This window comes from Carcharodon carcharias, chromosome 7 (genome assembly GCF_017639515.1).
Source record: "Carcharodon carcharias isolate sCarCar2 chromosome 7, sCarCar2.pri, whole genome shotgun sequence".
NCBI lineage: Eukaryota > Metazoa > Chordata > Chondrichthyes > Lamniformes > Lamnidae > Carcharodon > Carcharodon carcharias.
Window position 1 is genome coordinate 389,215 of NC_054473.1, and position 17,750 is coordinate 406,964.

Below are 17,750 nucleotides of genomic sequence, written 5' to 3' on the forward strand. Positions count from 1 at the left end.
CCACTTCTGACTTTATGATGGAAGGAAGGTCATTGATGAAGCAGCTGAAGATGGTTGGGCCGAGGACACTACCCTGAGGAACTCCTCCAGTGATGTCCTGGAGCTGAGATGACTGACCTCCAACAACCACAATCATCTTCCTTTGTGCTCGGTATGACTCCAACCAGCAGAGAGTTTTCCCCTGATTCCCATTGACTCCAGTTTTGCCAGGGCTCCTTGATGCCACACTCGGTCAAATGCTGCCTCAATGTCAAGGGCAGTCACTCTCACCTCACCTCGGGAGTTCAGTTCTTTTGTCCATGTTTGAACCATGTTTGAGGTCAGGAGCTGAGTGACCCTGGCGGAACCCAAACTGGGCATCAGTGAGCAGGTTATTGCTAACCAAGTGCCGCTTGATAGCACTGTTGATGACCCCTTCCATTAATTTACTGATGATTGAGAGTAGACTGATGGGGCGGTAATTGGACGGGTTGGATGTGTCCTGTTTTTTGTGTACAGGACATACCTGGGCAATTTTCCACATAGCCGGTTAGATGCCAGTGTTGTAGCTGTACTGGAACAGCTTGGCTAGGGGCACGGCAAGTTCTGGAACACAAGTCTTCAATACCCTTTCCGGAATATTGTCAGGGCCCATAGTCTTTGCAGTATCCAGTGCCTTCAGCCATTTCTTGATATCAACTGGAGTGAATCGAATTGGCTGAAGACTGGCATCTGTGATGCTGGGGACCTCCGGAGAAGGCCGAGATGGATCATCCACTCGGCACTTCTGGCGGAAGATTGTTGCGAATGTTTCAGCCTTATCTTTTGCACTGATGTGCTGGGCTCCTCCATCATTGAGGATGGGGATGTTTGTTTAATTGTCCACCACCATTCACAACTGGATGTGGCAGGACTGCAGAGCTTAGATCTGATCCGTTGGTTGTGCAATTGCTTAGCTCTGTCTATTACTAGCTGCTTATTGGCACGCAAGTAGTTCTGTGTTATAGCTTCACCACGTTGACACCTTAGCTTTAGGTATGCCTGGTGCTGCTCCTGCACTCTTCATTGAACCAGGGTTGATCCCCTGGCTTGATGATAATGGTAGAGTGAGGGATATGCCAGGCCATGAGGTTACAGATTGTGTTCGAGTACAATTCTGCTGCTGCTGATGGTACACAGTGCCTCTTGAGTGTCCAGTCTTGAGTTGCTAGATCTGTTCAAAATCTATCCCATTTATCATGGTAGTGCCACTCAGCACGATGGTGGGTATCCTTAATGCGAAGACGGGGCTTCGTCTCCCCAATGACTGTGTGGTGGTCACTCCTACCAATACTGTCATGGACAGATGCATCTGCAGCAGACAGGCTGGTGAGATTGAGGCCAACTATGTTTCCCCCTCTTGTAGGTTCTCTCACCACCTGTCGCTGACCCAGTCGAGCAGCTATGTCCTTTAGGATACGACCAGCTCAGTCAGTAGTGGTGCTACCGAGCCAGTCTTGCTGATGGACATTGAAGCCCCCACCCAGAGTACATTCTGCACCCTTGCCACCCTCAGTGCTTCCTCCAAGTGGTGTTCAACATGGAGAAGCACTGATTCATCAGCTGAGGGAGGGCGGTACATGATAATCAGCAGGAGGTTTCTTTACCTATGTTTGACCTGATGCCATGAGACTTCAGGGGGCCAGAGTTGATGTTGAGGACTCTCATAGATGTTTACAGCACAGGAGGCGGCCATTTGGCCCATCATGTGCTTGCTGGTTAACAAAGATCTGACTACACTAATCCTATTTTCCAGCGCTTGGCCCATAGCCTTGGAGCTTATGGCTACGCAACTCCCTCCTGACTGTATACCACTGTGCTACCACCTCTGCTGGTGGCACATAGGGATGGTGATGGTGGTGTCTGGGACATGATCGTACAATCCTGTCAGTGTGACTGTGTTGTTTGACTAGTCTGTGAGACAGCCCTCCCAATTTTTGCTCGTAAGGAGGTCATTGCAGGGTAGACAGGGCCTGTCATTGTTGGTTTTTATTATATTCATTCATGGGATGTGGGTGTCACTGGCTAGGCCAGCATGTATTACCCATCCCTAATTACCCTTTGATCAGAGGGCATTACTGTGGCTGTGGAGTCACATGACCAGGTAAGGACCTCAGATTTCCTTCCCTAAAGAACATTGGTGAACCAGGTGGGTTTTTATAACAATCAACAATGGTATCATGGTTATTACTGAACTTTTCATTCCAGATTTTTATTTAATTCAAATTCTGGTGGTGATGGGATTTGAACCTAGGTCCCCAGAGCATTATCCTAGGTCCAGTGACAATACAATAATGCCACCAACATGTCCCCTACACCACATGGACTGCAGCGGTTGAAGGCAGCAGCTCACCATCACCTTCTCAAGGGCAATTATGGATGGGCAATAAATGTTGGTTTTGCCAGTGACACCCACATCCCATGAATGAATAATAAAAAACACAAACTATTGTAAAATGCACCTGAGCTGATAGACTTTCTCATTTTCTGTCAATGCTCATAATTAGGATTGTCAATTAAGTTTTCAATAACTTGTGTTTTATCAGTACAATCATCTTTCATTTATAAAATACCTTAGCTAAAATGGGAGCATTTTATAGTAAACAGTGTAAATAATTGTGACCAGAAGTGGTAACACCTGTGGATCTGCAAGCATGATAGAAACAGCTGCCACATCTGGCAACATAACAGCTGTTGTATTTCAAAGTAATTCAATGTAAAAGGGAAATGAAAGACTTGCATTTTGATACCATCTTTCCAGAGTCATTTACAGCCAATTAAATACTTTTGAAGTGTAGTCACTGTTGTAATATAGGAAACACTGAAGTCAATTTCTGAACAGCAGGATCCCATAAACAGTAAACAAGTAAATAACCAGATAATCTGTTTTAGTGATGTTGATTAAGGGATGAACATCGATGAGGGCACTAGGAAGAATTACCCTGCCCTTCTTCCAATACACTTCGTATTTAATGTCTCATCTGAGCCTCCGACAACATAGTGCTCTCTGTCTCAGTATTGACCCACGGATTCTGAAGCATTCCCTCAGTACTGTCTCTCCGACAGTGCAGCACTCCCTCAGTACTGACCCCCTGACAGTGCAGCACTCCCTCAGAACTGACCATCTGACAGTGCAGCAATCCCTCAGTACTGACCCTCTGACAGTGCAGCACTCCCTCAGTACTGACCCTCCAACAATGCTGCACTCCCTCCGAACTGACCCTCCGACAGTGCAGCACTCCCTCAGTACTGACCCTCCGACAGTGCTGCACTCCCTCAGTACTGACCCTCTGACAGTGCAGTACACCCTCAGTACTGACCCTCTGACAGTGCGGCACACCATCAGTACTGACTCTCTGACAGTGTAGAACTCCATCAGTACTGACCCTCTAACAGTGCAGCGCTGCCTCAGTACTGACCCTCTGACAGTGCAGCGCTCCCTCAGTACTGACCCTCTGAGAGTGCAGCGCTCCCTCAGTACTGACCCTCCGACAGTGCAGCGCTCCCTCAGTACTGACACTACGACAGTGCTGCACTCCCTCAGTACTGACCCTCCAACAGTGCAGCACTCCGTCAGTACTGACCCTCCAACAATGCTGCACTCCATCCGAACTGACCCTCCGACAGTGCAGCACACCCTCAGTACTGACCCTCTGACAGTGCTGCACTCCCTCACTACTGACCCTCTGACAGTGCAGTACTCCCTCAGTACTGACCCTCTGACAGTGCAGCACTCCCTCAGTGCAGACCCTCTGACAGTGCTGTACTCCCTCAGTACTGACCTTCCGACAGTGCTGCACATCCTCAGTACTGACTCTCTGACAGTATAGAACTCCATCTGTACTGACCCTCTGAAAATGCAGCGCAGCCTCAAAACTGACCCTCTGACAGTGCAGCACTCCCTCAGTACTGACTCTCCGACAGTGCAGCTCTCCCTCAGTACTGACCCACCGACAGTGCAGCGCTCCCTCAGTACTGACCCTCCGAAAGTGCAGCACTCCCTCAGTACTGACCCTCCGACAGTGCAGCGCTCCCTCAGTACAGACCCTCTGACTGTGCAGCGTTCCCGCAGTACTGACCGTCTGACAGTGCCGCATTCCCTCAGTACTGACCATCTGACAGTGCTGCACTCCCTCAGTACTGACCCTCTGACAGTGCTGGACTCCCTCAGTACTGAACCTTCGACAGTGCTGCATTCCCTCAGTACTGACCTTCTGACAGTGCTGCACTCCCTCAGTAGAGACCTCCGACAATGCTGCACTCCCTCAGTACTGACCCTCTGACATTGCCGCATTCCCTCAGTACTGACCCTCTGACAGTGCAGCACTCCCTCAGTACTGACCCTACGACAGTGCTGCAATCCCTCAGTACTGACGCTCCGACAGTGCTGCACTCCCTTAGTACTGACCCTCCGACAGTGCGTCACTCCCTCAGCACTGACCCTCTGACAGTGCGGCACTCCCTCAGTACTGAACCTCTGACAGTGCAGCACTTCCTCAGTACTCACCCTCTGACTGTGCAGCATTCCCACAGTACTGACCCTCTGACAGTGCAGCAGTCCCTCAGTACTGACCCTCTGACAGTGCAGCACTCCCTCAGTACTGACCTTCTGACAGTGCAGTACTTCTTCAGTACTCACCCTTTGACAGTGCAGCCCTCCCTCAGTACTGACTCTCTGACAGGGCAGCACTCCCTCAGTACTGACCCTCCGACAGTGCAGCACTCCCTCAGTACATCCCTCTGACAATGCAGCACTCCCTCAGTACTCACCCTCTGACAGTGCAGCAATCCCTCAGTACTGACCCCCTGACAGTGCAGCAGTCCCTCAGTACCGACCCTCTGACAGTACAGCACCCCCTCAGTACTGACCCTCCGACAGTGCGTCACTCCCTCAGTACTGACCCTCTGACAGTGCGGCACTCCCTCAGTACACACCCTCTGACAGTGCAGCATTCCCACAGTACTGACCCTCTGACAGTGCAGCACTCCCTCAGTACTGACCCTCTGACAGTGCAGCACTCTCTCAGTACGGACCCTCCGAGAGTGCGTCACTCCCTCAGTACTGACCCTCTGACGGTGCAGTATTCCCTCAGTACTGACTATCTGACAGTGCAGCAGTCCCTCAATGCTCACCCTCTGACAGTGCAGCACTCCCTCAGTACTGACCCTCTGACAGTGCAGCACTCCCTCAGTACTCACCATCTGACAGTGCAGCACTCCCTCAGTACTGACCCTCTGAGAGTGCTGCAGTCCCTCAGTACTGACCCTCTGACAATGCAGCAGTCCCTCAGTACTGACTTTCTAACAGTGCGGCACACCCTCAGTACTGACTCTCTGACAGTGCGGCCCTCCCTCAGTACTGACCCACTGACAGTGCTGCACTCCCTCTGTACTGACCCTCTGACAGTGCTGCACACCCTCAGTACTGACCCTCCGACAGTGCAGCACCCCCTCAGTACTGACCCTCTGACAGCGCTGCACTACCTCAGTGTTGACACTCAAACATTGCAGCACTCCCTCAGTACTGACCCTCTGACAGTGCGGCACCCCCTCAGTACTGACTCTCTGACAGTGCGGCACTCCCTCAGTACTGACCCACTGACAGTGCTGCATTCCCTCTGTACTGACCCTCTGACACTGCTGCATTCCCTCAGTCCAGATCCTCTGACAGTGATGCATTCCCTCAGTACTGACCTTCCGGCAGTGCAGCTCTCCCTCAGTACTGACCCTCCGACAGTGCAGCTCTCCCTCAGTACTGACCTTCCGACAGTGCAGCTCTCCCTCAGTACTGACCCTCCGACAGTGCAGCTCTCCCTCAGTACTGACCCTCTGACTGTGCAGCGTTCCCTCAGTACTGACCCACCGACAGTGCAGCACTCCCTCAGTACATCCCTCTGACAATGCAGCAGTCCCTCAGTACTCACCCACTGACAGTGCAGCACTCCCTCAGTACTGACCCTCTGACAGTGCAGCAGTCCCTCAGTACTGACCCTCCGACAGTGCGTCACTCCCTCAGTACTGACCCTCTGACAGTGCGGCACTCCCTCAGTACTGACCCTCCGACAGTGGTGCACTCGCTCAATACTGACCCTCTGACAGTGCGTTACTCCCTCAGTACTGACCATTTGACAATGCAGACATCCCTCAGGATTGACCCTTCGACAGTGCAGCACTCCCTCAGTACTGACCCTCCAACAGTGCGTCACTCCCTCAGTACTGACACTCTGACAGTGCATCACTCCCTCAGTACTGACCCTCTGACAGTGCATCACTCCCTCAGTACCCACCCTCTGACAGTGCAGCAGTCCCTCAGTACTGACCCTCTGAAAGTGCAGCAGTCCCTCAGTACTGACCCTCTGACAGTGCAGCACTCCCTCAGTACTGACCCTCCGACAGTGCAACTCTCCCTCAGTTCTGACCGTCAGACAGTGCAGCACTCCCTAAGTACTGACCGTCCGACAGTGCTGCACTCCCTCAGTACTGACCCTCTGACAGTGCTGCAATCCCTCAGTACTGCACCTTCGACATTGCTGCACGCCCTCAGTACAGACCCTCCGACAGTGGTGCACTCGCTCAATACTGACCCTCTGACAGTGCGTTACTCCCTCAGTACTGACCCTTTGAAAGTGCAGCCATCCCTCAGGATTGACCCTCCGACAGTGCAGCACTCCCTCAGTACTGACACTCTGACATTGCAGCATTCCCTCAGTACTGACACTCTGACTGTGCAGCACTCCCTCAGTACTGACTCTCTGTCAGTGCAGCACCTCCTCAGTACTCACCCTCTGACTGAGCAGCATTCCCTCAGTACTCCGCCTCTGACAGTGCAGCATTCCCTCAGTACTGACCCTCTGACAGTGCAGCACTCCCTCAGTACTGACCCTCTGACAGTGCAGCACTCTCTCAGTACGGACCCTCCGAGAGTGCGTCACTCCCTCAGTACTGACCCTCTGACGGTGCAGTATTCCCTCAGTACTGACTATCTGACAATTCAGCACTCCCTCAATGCTCACCCTCTGACAGTGCAGCACTCCCTCAGTACTCACCCTCTGACAGTGCAGCACTCCCTCAGTACTGACCCTCTGACAGTGCAGCACTCCCTCAGTACTGACCCTCTGACAGTGCAGCACTCCCTCAGTACTGACCCTAAGACAGTTCAGCACTCTCTCAGTACTGACCCTCTGACAGTGCTGCACTACCTCAGTGTTGACACTCAAACATTGCAGCACTCCCTCAGTACTGACCCTCTGACAGTGCGGCACCCCCTCAGTACTGACTCTCTGACAGTGCGGCACTCCCTCAGTACTGACCCACTGACAGTGCTGCATTCCCTCTGTACTGACCCTCTGACAGTGCTGCATTCCCTCAGTCCAGATCCTCTGACAGTGATGCATTCCCTCAGAACTGACCTTCCGGCAGTGCAGCTCTCCCTCAGTACTGACCCTCCGACAGTGCAGCTCTTCCTCAGTACTGACCTTCCGACAGTGCAGCTCTCCCTCAGTACTGACCCTCCGACAGTGCAGCTCTCCCTCAGTACTGACCCTCTGACTGTGCAGCGTTCCCTCAGTACTGACCCACCGACAGTGCAGCACTCCCTCAGTACATCCCTCTGACAATGCAGCAGTCCCTCAGTACTCACCCACTGACAGTGCAACTCTCCCTCAGTTCTGACCGTCTGACAGTGCAGCACTCCCTAAGTACTGACCGTCCGACAGTGCTGCACTCCCTCAGTACTGACCCTCTGACACTGCTGCAATCCCTCAGTACTGCACCTTCGACATTGCTGCACGCCCTCAGTACAGACCCTCCGACAGTGGTGCACTCGCTCAATGCTGACCCTCTGACAGTGCGTTACTCCCTCAGTACTGACCCTTTGACAGTGCAGCCATCCCTCAGGATTGACCCTCCGACAGTGCAGCACTCCCTCAGTACTGACACTCTGACACTGCATCACTCCCTCAGTACTGACCCTCTGACAGTGCATCATTCCCTCAGTACCCACCCTCTGACAGTGCAGCAGTCCCTCAGTACTGAACCTCTGACAGTGCAGCAGTCCCTCAGTACTGACCCTCTGACAGTGCAGCACTCCCTCAGTACTGACCTCTGACAGTGCAGCATTCCCTCAGTACTGACACTCTGACTGTGCAGCACTCCCTCAGTACTGACCCACCGACAGTGCAGCACTCCCTCAGTACATCCCTCTGACAATGCAGCAGTCCCTCAGTACTCACCCACTGACAGTGCAGCACTCCCTCAGTACTGACCCTCTGACAGTGCAGCAGTCCCTCAGTACTGACCCTCTGACAGTGCAGCACCCCCTCAGTACTGACCCTCCGACAGTGCGTCACTCCCTCAGTACTGACCCTCTGACAGTGCGGCAATCCCTCAGTACTGACCCTCCGACATTGCAACTCTCCCTCAGTTCTGACCGTCTGACAGTGCAGCACTCCCTAAGTACTGACCGTCCGACAGTGCTGCACTCTCTCAGTGCTGACCCTCTGACAGTGCTGCAATCCCTCAGTACTGAACCTTCGACATTGCTGCACGCCCTCAGTACAGACCCTCCGACAGTGGTGCACTCGCTCAATACTGACCCTATGACAGTGCGTTACTCCCTCAGTACTGACCCTTTGACAGTGCAGCCATCCCTCAGGATTGACCCTTCGACAGTGCAGCACTCCCTCAGTACTGACCCTCCAACAGTGCGTAACTCCCTCAGTACTGACACTCTGACAGTGCATCACTCCCTCAGTACTGACCCTCTGACAGTGCATCACTCCCTCAGTACCTACCCTCTAACAGTGCAGCAGTCCCTCAGTACTGACCCTCTGACAGTGCAGCAGTCCCTCAGTACTGACCCTCTGACAGTGAAGCACTCCCTCAGTACTGACCCTCCGACAGTGCAACTCTCCCTCAGTTCTGACCGTCTGACAGTGCAGCATTCCCTCAGTACTGAACCTCTGACAGTGCAGCACTCCCTCAGTACTGACCCTCTGACAGTGCAGCACTCCCTTAGTACTGACCCTCTGATAGGGCAGCACTTCCTCAGTACTGACCCTCCGACAGTGCAGCACCCCCTCAGTACTGATCCTCTGACAGTGCTGCACTACCTCAATGTTGACACTCAAACATTGCAGCACTCCCTCAGTACTGACCCTCTGACAGTGCGGCACCACCTCAGTACTGACTCTCTGACAGTGCGGCACTCCCTCAGTACTGACCCACTGACAGTGCTACATTCCCTCTGTACTGACCCTCTGACAGTGCTGCATTCCCTCAGTCCAGATCCTCTGACAGTGATGCATTCCCTCAGTACTGACCCTCCGGCAGTGCTGCTCTCCCTCAGTACTGACCCTCCGACAGTGCAGCACTCCCTTAGTACTGACCCTCTGATAGGGCAGCACTTCCTCAGTACTGACCCTCCGACAGTGCAGCACCCCCTCAGTACTGATCCTCTGACAGTGCTGCACTACCTCAATGTTGACACTCAAACATTGCAGCACTCCCTCAGTACTGACCCTCTGACAGTGCGGCACCACCTCAGTACTGACTCTCTGACAGTGCGGCACTCCCTCAGTACTGACCCACTGACAGTGCTACATTCCCTCTGTACTGACCCTCTGACAGTGCTGCATTCCCTCAGTCCAGATCCTCTGACAGTGATGCATTCCCTCAGTACTGACCCTCCGGCAGTGCTGCTCTCCCTCAGTACTGACCCTCCGACAGTGCAGCTCTCCCTCAGTACTGACCTTCCGACAGTGCAGCTCTCCCTCAGTACTGACCCTCCGACAGTGCAGCTCTCCCTCAGTACTGACCCTCTGACTGTGCAGCGTTCCCTCAGTACTGACCCCCTGACAGTGCAGCACTCCCTCAGTACATCCCTCTGACAATGCAGCAGTCCCTCAGTACTCACCCACTGACAGTGCAGCACTCCCTCAGTACTGACCCTCTGACAGTGCAGCAGTCCCTCAGTACTGACCCTCTGACAGTGCAGCACCCCCTCAGTACTGACCCTCTGACAGTGCGGCACTCCCTCAGTACTGACCCTCCGACAGTGCAACTCTCCCTCAGTTCTGACCGTCTGACAGTGCAGCACTCCCTAAGTACTGACCGTCCGACAGTGCTGCACTCCCTCAGTGCTGACCCTCTGACAGTGCTGCAATCCCTCAGTACTGAACCTTCGACATTGCTGCACGCCCTCAGTACAGACCCTCCGACAGTGGTGCACTCGCTCAATACTGACCCTCTGACTGTGCGTTACTCCCTCAGTACTCACCCTTTGACAGTGCAGCCATCCCTCAGGATTGACCCTTCGACAGTGCAGCACTCCCTCAGTACTGACACTCTGACAGTGCATCAATCCCTCAGTACTGACCCTCTGACAGTGCATCACTCCCTCAGTACCCACCCTCTGACAGTGCAGCAGTCCCTCAGTACTGACCCTCTGACAATGCAGCAGTCCCTCAGTACTGACCCTCTGACAGTGCAGCACTCCCTCAGTACTGACCGTTTGACAGTGCAGCCATCCCTCAGGATTGACCCTTCGACAGTGCAGCACTCCCTCAGTACTGACCCTCCAACAGTGCGTCACTCCCTCAGTACTGACACTCTGACAGTGCATCACTCCCTCAGTACTGACCCTCTGACAGTGCATCACTCCCTCAGTACCCACCCTCTGACAGTGCAGCAGTCCCTCAGTACTGACCCTCTGACACTGCAGCAGTCCCTCAGTACTGACCCTCTGACAGTGCAGCACTCCCTCAGTACTGACCTCTGACAGTGCAGCATTCCCTCAGTACTGACACTCTGACTGTGCAGCACTCCCTCAGTACTGACTCTCTGTCAGTGCAGCACTCTCTCAGTACGGACCCTCTGACTGTGCAGCATTCCCTCAGTACTCCGCCTCTGACTGTGCAGCATTCCCTCAGTACTGACCCTCTGACAGTGCAGCACTCCCTCAGTACGGACCCTCTGACTGTGCAGCATTCCCTCAGTACTCCGCCTCTGACTGTGCAGCATTCCCTCAGTACTCACCCTCTGACTGTGCAGCATTCCCTCAGTACTCCGCCTCTGACTGTGCAGCATTCCCTCAGTACTCACCCTCTGACTGTGCAGCATTCCCTCAGTACTCCGCCTCTGACTGTGCAGCATTCCCTCAGTACTGACCCTCTGACAGTGCAGCACTCCCTCAGTAATGACCCTCTGACAGTGCAGCACTCTCTCAGTACGGACCCTCCGACAGTGCGTCACTCCCTCAGTACTGACCCTCTGACGGTGCAGTATTCCCTCAGTACTGACTATCTGACAGTGCAGCACTCCCTCAATGCTCACCCTCTGACAGTGCAGCACTCCCTCAGTACTCACCCTCTGACAGTGCAGCACTCCCTCAGTACTGACCCTCTGACAGTGCAGCACTCCCTCAGTACTGACCCTCTGAGAGTGCTGCAGTCCCTCAGTACTGACCGTCTGACAATGCAGCACTCCCTCAGTACTGACTCTCTGACAGTGCAGCACTCCCTCAGTACTGACCCACTGACAGTGCTGCACTCCCTCTGTACTGACCCTCTGACAGTGCTGCACACCCTCAGTACTCACCCACTGACAGTGCAGCACTCCCTCAGTACTGACCCTCCGACAGTGCAGCTCTTCCTCAGTACTGACCTTCCGACAGTGCAGCTCTCCCTCAGTACTGACCCTCCGACAGTGCAGCTCTCCCTCAGTACTGACCCTCTGACAGTGCAGCGTTCCCTCAGTACTGACCCACCGACAGTGCAGCACTCCCTCAGTACATCCCTCTGACAATGCAGCAGTCCCTCAGTACTCACCCACTGACAGTGCAACTCTCCCTCAGTTCTGACCGTCTGACAGTGCAGCACTTCCTAAGTACTGACCGTCCGACAGTGCTGCACTCCCTCAGTACTGACCCTCTGACACTGCTGCAATCCCTCAGTACTGCACCTTCGACATTGCTGCACGCCCTCAGTACAGACCCTCCGACAGTGGTGCACTCGCTCAATGCTGACCCTCTGACAGTGCGTTACTCCCTCAGTACTGACCCTTTGACAGTGCAGCCATCCCTCAGGATTGACCCTCCGACAGTGCAGCACTCCCTCAGTACTGACACTCTGACACTGCATCACTCCCTCAGTACTGACCCTCTGACAGTGCATCATTCCCTCAGTACCCACCCTCTGACAGTGCAGCAGTCCCTCAGTACTGAACCTCTGACAGTGCAGCAGTCCCTCAGTACTGACCCTCTGACAGTGCAGCACTCCCTCAGTACTGACCTCTGACAGTGCAGCATTCCCTCAGTACTGACACTCTGACTGTGCAGCACTCCCTCAGTACTGACCCACCGACAGTGCAGCACTCCCTCAGTACATCCCTTTGACAATGCAGCAGTCCCTCAGTACTCACCCACTGACAGTGCAGCACTCCCTCAGCACTGACCCTCTGACAGTGCAGCAGTCCCTCAGTACTGACCCTCTGACAGTGCAGCACCCCCTCAGTACTGACCCTCCGACAGTGCGTCACTCCCTCAGTACTGACCCTCTGACAGTGCGGCAATCCCTCAGTACTGACCCTCCGACATTGCAACTCTCCCTCAGTTCTGACCGTCTGACAGTGCAGCACTCCCTAAGTACTGACCGTCCGACAGTGCTGCACTCTCTCAGTGCTGACCCTCTGACAGTGCTGCAATCCCTCAGTACTGAACCTTCGACATTGCTGCACGCCCTCAGTACAGACCCTCCGACAGTGGTGCACTCGCTCAATACTGACCCTATGACAGTGCGTTACTCCCTCAGTACTGACCCTTTGACAGTGCAGCCATCCCTCAGGATTGACCCTTCGACAGTGCAGCACTCCCTCAGTACTGACCCTCCAACAGTGCGTAACTCCCTCAGTACTGACACTCTGACAGTGCATCACTCCCTCAGTACTGACCCTCTGACAGTGCATCACTCCCTCAGTACCTACCCTCTAACAGTGCAGCAGTCCCTCAGTACTGACCCTCTGACAGTGCAGCAGTCCCTCAGTACTGACCCTCTGCCAGTGCAGCACTCCCTCAGTACTGACCCTCTGACAGTGCAGCAGTCCCTCAGTACTGACCCTCCGACAGTGCAACTCTCCCTCAGTTCTGACCGTCTGACAGTGCAGCATTCCCGCAGTACTGAACCTCTGACAGTGCAGCACTCCCTCAGTACTGACCCTTTGACAGTGCAGCACTCCCTTAGTACTGACCCTCTGATAGTGCAGCACTTCCTCAGTACTGACCCTCCGACAGTGCAGCACCCCCTCAGTACTGACCCTCTGACAGTGCTGCACTACCTCAATGTTGACACTCAAACATTGCAGCACTCCCTCAGTACTGACCCTCTGACAGTGCGGCACCACCTCAGTACTGACTCTCTGACAGTGCGGCACTCCCTCAGTACTGACCCACTGACAGTGCTACATTCCCTCTGTACTGACCCTCTGACAGTGCTGCATTCCCTCAGTCCAGATCCTCTGACAGTGATGCATTCCCTCAGTACTGACCCTCCGGCAGTGCTGCTCTCCCTCAGTACTGACCCTCCGACAGTGCAGCTCTCCCTCAGTACTGACCTTCCGACAGTGCAGCTCTCCCTCAGTACTGACCCTCCGACAGTGCAGCTCTCCCTCAGTACTGACCCTCTGACTGTGCAGCGTTCCCTCAGTACTGACCCACCGACAGTGCAGCACTCCCTCAGTACATCCCTCTGACAATGCAGCAGTCCCTCAGTACTCACCCACTGACAGTGCAGCACTCCCTCAGTACTGACCCTCTGACAGTGCAGCAGTCCCTCAGTACTGACCCTCTGACAGTGCAGCACCCCCTCAGTACTGACCCTCTGACAGTGCGGCACTCCCTCAGTACTGACCCTCCGACAGTGCAACTCTCCCTCAGTTCTGACCGTCTGACAGTGCAGCACTCCCTAAGTACTGACCGTCCGACAGTGCTGCACTCCCTCAGTGCTGACCCTCTGACAGTGCTGCAATCCCTCAGTACTGAACCTTTGACATTGCTGCACGCCCTCAGTACAGACCCTCCGACAGTGGTGCACTCGCTCAATACTGACCCTCTGACAGTGCGTTACTCCCTCAGTACTCACCCTTTGACAGTGCAGCCATCCCTCAGGATTGACCCTTCGACAGTGCAGCACTCCCTCAGTACTGACACTCTGACAGTGCATCAATCCCTCAGTACTGACCCTCTGACAGTGCATCACTCCCTCAGTACCCACCCTCTGACAGTGCAGCAGTCCCTCAATACTGACCCTCTGACAATGCAGCAGTCCCTCAGTACTGACCCTCTGACAGTGCAGCACTCCCTCAGTACTGACCGTTTGACAGTGCAGCCATCCCTCAGGATTGACCCTTCGACAGTGCAGCACTCCCTCAGTACTGACCCTCCAACAGTGCGTCACTCCCTCAGTACTGACACTCTGACAGTGCATCACTCCCTCAGTACTGACCCTCTGACAGTGCATCACTCCCTCAGTACCCACCCTCTGACAGTGCAGCAGTCCCTCAGTACTGACCCTCTGACACTGCAGCAGTCCCTCAGTACTGACCCTCTGACAGTGCAGCACTCCCTCAGTACTGACCTCTGACAGTGCAGCATTCCCTCAGTACTGACACTCTGACTGTGCAGCACTCCCTCAGTACTGACTCTCTGTCAGTGCAGCACCTCCTCAGTACTCACCCTCTGACTGTGCAGCATTCCCTCAGTACTCCGCCTCTGACTGTGCAGCATTCCCTCAGTACTGACCCTCTGACAGTGCAGCACTCCCTCAGTAATGACCCTCTGACAGTGCAGCACTCTCTCAGTACGGACCCTCCGACAGTGCGTCACTCCCTCAGTACTGACCCTCTGACGGTGCAGTATTCCCTCAGTACTGACTATCTGACAGTGCAGCACTCCCTCAATGCTCACCCTCTGACAGTGCAGCACTCCCTCAGTACTCACCCTCTGACAGTGCAGCACTCCCTCAGTACTGACCCTCTGACAGTGCAGCACTCCCTCAGTACTGACCCTCTGAGAGTGCTGCAGTCCCTCAGTACTGACCGTCTGACAATGCAGCACTCCCTCAGTACTGACTCTCTGACAGTGCAGCACTCCCTCAGTACTGACCCACTGACAGTGCTGCACTCCCTCTGTACTGACCCTCTGACAGTGCTGCACACCCTCAGTACTGACCCTCCGACAGTGCAGCACCCCCTCAGTACTGACCCTCTGACAGTGCTGCACTACCTCAGTGTTGACACTCAAACATTGCAGCACTCCCTCAGTACTGACTCTCTGACAGTGCGGCACTCCCTCAGTACTGACCCACTGACAGTGCTGCATTCCCTCTGTACTGACCCTCTGACAGTGCTGCATTCCCTCAGTCCAGATCCTCTGACAGTGATGCATTCCCTCAGTACTGACCCTCTTGCAGTGCAGCTCTTCCACAGTACTGACCCTCCGACAATGCAGCACTCCCTCAGTACTGACTCTCTGACAGTGCGGCACTCCCTCAGTACTGACCCACTGACAGTGCTGCATTCCCTCTGTACTGACCCTCTGACAGTGCTGCATTCCCTCAGTCCAGATCCTCTGACAGTGATGCATTCCCTCAGTACTGCCCCTCTTGCAGTGCAGCTCTCCCACAGTACTGACCCTCCGACAGTGCAGCTCTCCCTCAGTACTGACCTTCCGACAGTGCAGCTCTGTCTCAGTACTGACCCTCCGACAGTGCAGCTCTCCCTCAGTACTGACCCTCTGACTGTGCAGCGTTCCCTCAGTAGTGACCCACTGAGTGCAGCACTCCCTCAGTACATCCCTCTGACAATGCAGCAGTCCCTCAGTACTCACCCACTGACAGTGCAGCACTCCCTCAGTACTGACCCTCTGACAGTGCAGCAGTCCCTCAGTACTGACCCTCTGACAGTGCAGCACCCCATCAGTACTGACCCTCCGACAGTGCATCACTCCCTCAGTACTGACCCTCTGACAGTGCGGCACTCCCTCAGTACTGACCCTCTGACAGTGCGGCACTCCCTCAGTACTGACCCTCTGACAGTGCAGCAGTCCCTCAGTACTGAACCTCTGACAGTGCAGCACCCCCTCAGTACTGACCATCCGACAGTGCGTCACTCCCTCAGTATTGACGCTCTGAAAGTGCGGCTCTCCCTCAGTACTGACCCTCTGACAGTCCAGCACTGCCTAAGTACTGACCCTCTGACGGTGCAGCCCTCCCTCAGTACTGACCTTCCGACAGTGCAGCTCTCCCTCAGTACTGACCGCCCGACAGTGCTGCACTCCCTCAGTACTGACCGTGGGACAGTGCAGCACTCCCTCAGTACTGACCGCCCGACAGTGCTGCACTCCCTCAGTACTGACCCTCTGACAGTGCAGGACTCCCTCAGTACTGAACCTTCGACAGTGCTGCATTCCCTCAGTACTGACCTTCTGACAGTGCTGCACTCCCTCAGTAGAGACCTCCGACAATGCTGCACTCCCTCAGTACTGACCCTCTGACATTGCCGCATTCCCTCAGTACTGACCCGCTGACAGTGCCGCACTCCCTCAGTACTGACCCTCTGACAGTGCAGCACTCCCTCAGTACTGACCCTACGAGAGTGCTGCACTCCCTCAGTACTGACCCTCCGACAGTGCTGCACTCCCTTAGTACTGACCCTCAGACAGTGCGTCACTCCCTCAGTACTGACCCTCTGACAGTGCAGCACTCCCTCAGTACTGACCTTCTGACAGTACAGCACTTCTTCAGTACTCACCCTTTGACAGTGCAGCACTCCCTCAGTACTGACCCTCTGACAGTGCAGCAGTACCTCAGTACTCACCCTCTGACAGTGCAGCAATCCCTCATTACTGACCCTCTGACAGTGCAGCAGTCCCTCAGTACTGACCCTCTGACAGTGCAGCACCCCCTCAGTACTGACCCTCCGACAGTGCGTCACTCCCTCAGTACTGACCCTCTGACAGTGCGGCACTCCCTCAGTACACACCCTCTGACAGTGCAGCACTGCCTAAGTACTGACACTCTGACGGTGCTGTACTCCCTCAGTACTGACCCACTGACAGTGCAGCACTCCCTCAGTACTCACCCTCTGACAGTGCAGCACTACCTCAGTACTCAACCTCTGACAGTGCAGCACTCCCTCAGTATTGACGCTCTAACATTGTAGCACTACCTCAGTACTGACCCTCTGACAGTGCAGCAGACCCTCATTACTGAACCTCTGACAGTGCTGCTCTCCTTCTGTACTGATCCTCCGACAGTGCAGCTCTCCCGCAGTACTGACCATCTGACAGTGCTGCACTCCCTCAGTATTGATGCTCTGACAGCGAGGCACTCACTCAGTACTAACCCACTGACAGTGCTGCATTCCCTCTGTAGTGACCCTCTGACAGTGCTGCACTCCCTCAGTACTGACCCTCTGACAGTGCTGCACTCTCTCAGTACTGACCCTCCGACAGTGCAGCTCTCCCTCAGTACTGACCCTCCGACAGTGCAGCTCTCCCTCAGTACTGACTCTCCGACAGTGCAGCTCTCCTTCAGTACTGACATTCCGACAGTGCTGCTCTCACTCAGTACTGACCCTCTGACAGTGCTGCACTCTCTCAGTACTGACCCTCCGACAGTGCAACTCTCCCTCAGTTCTGACCGTCTGACAGTGCAGCACTCCCTCAGTACTGACCGTCCAAC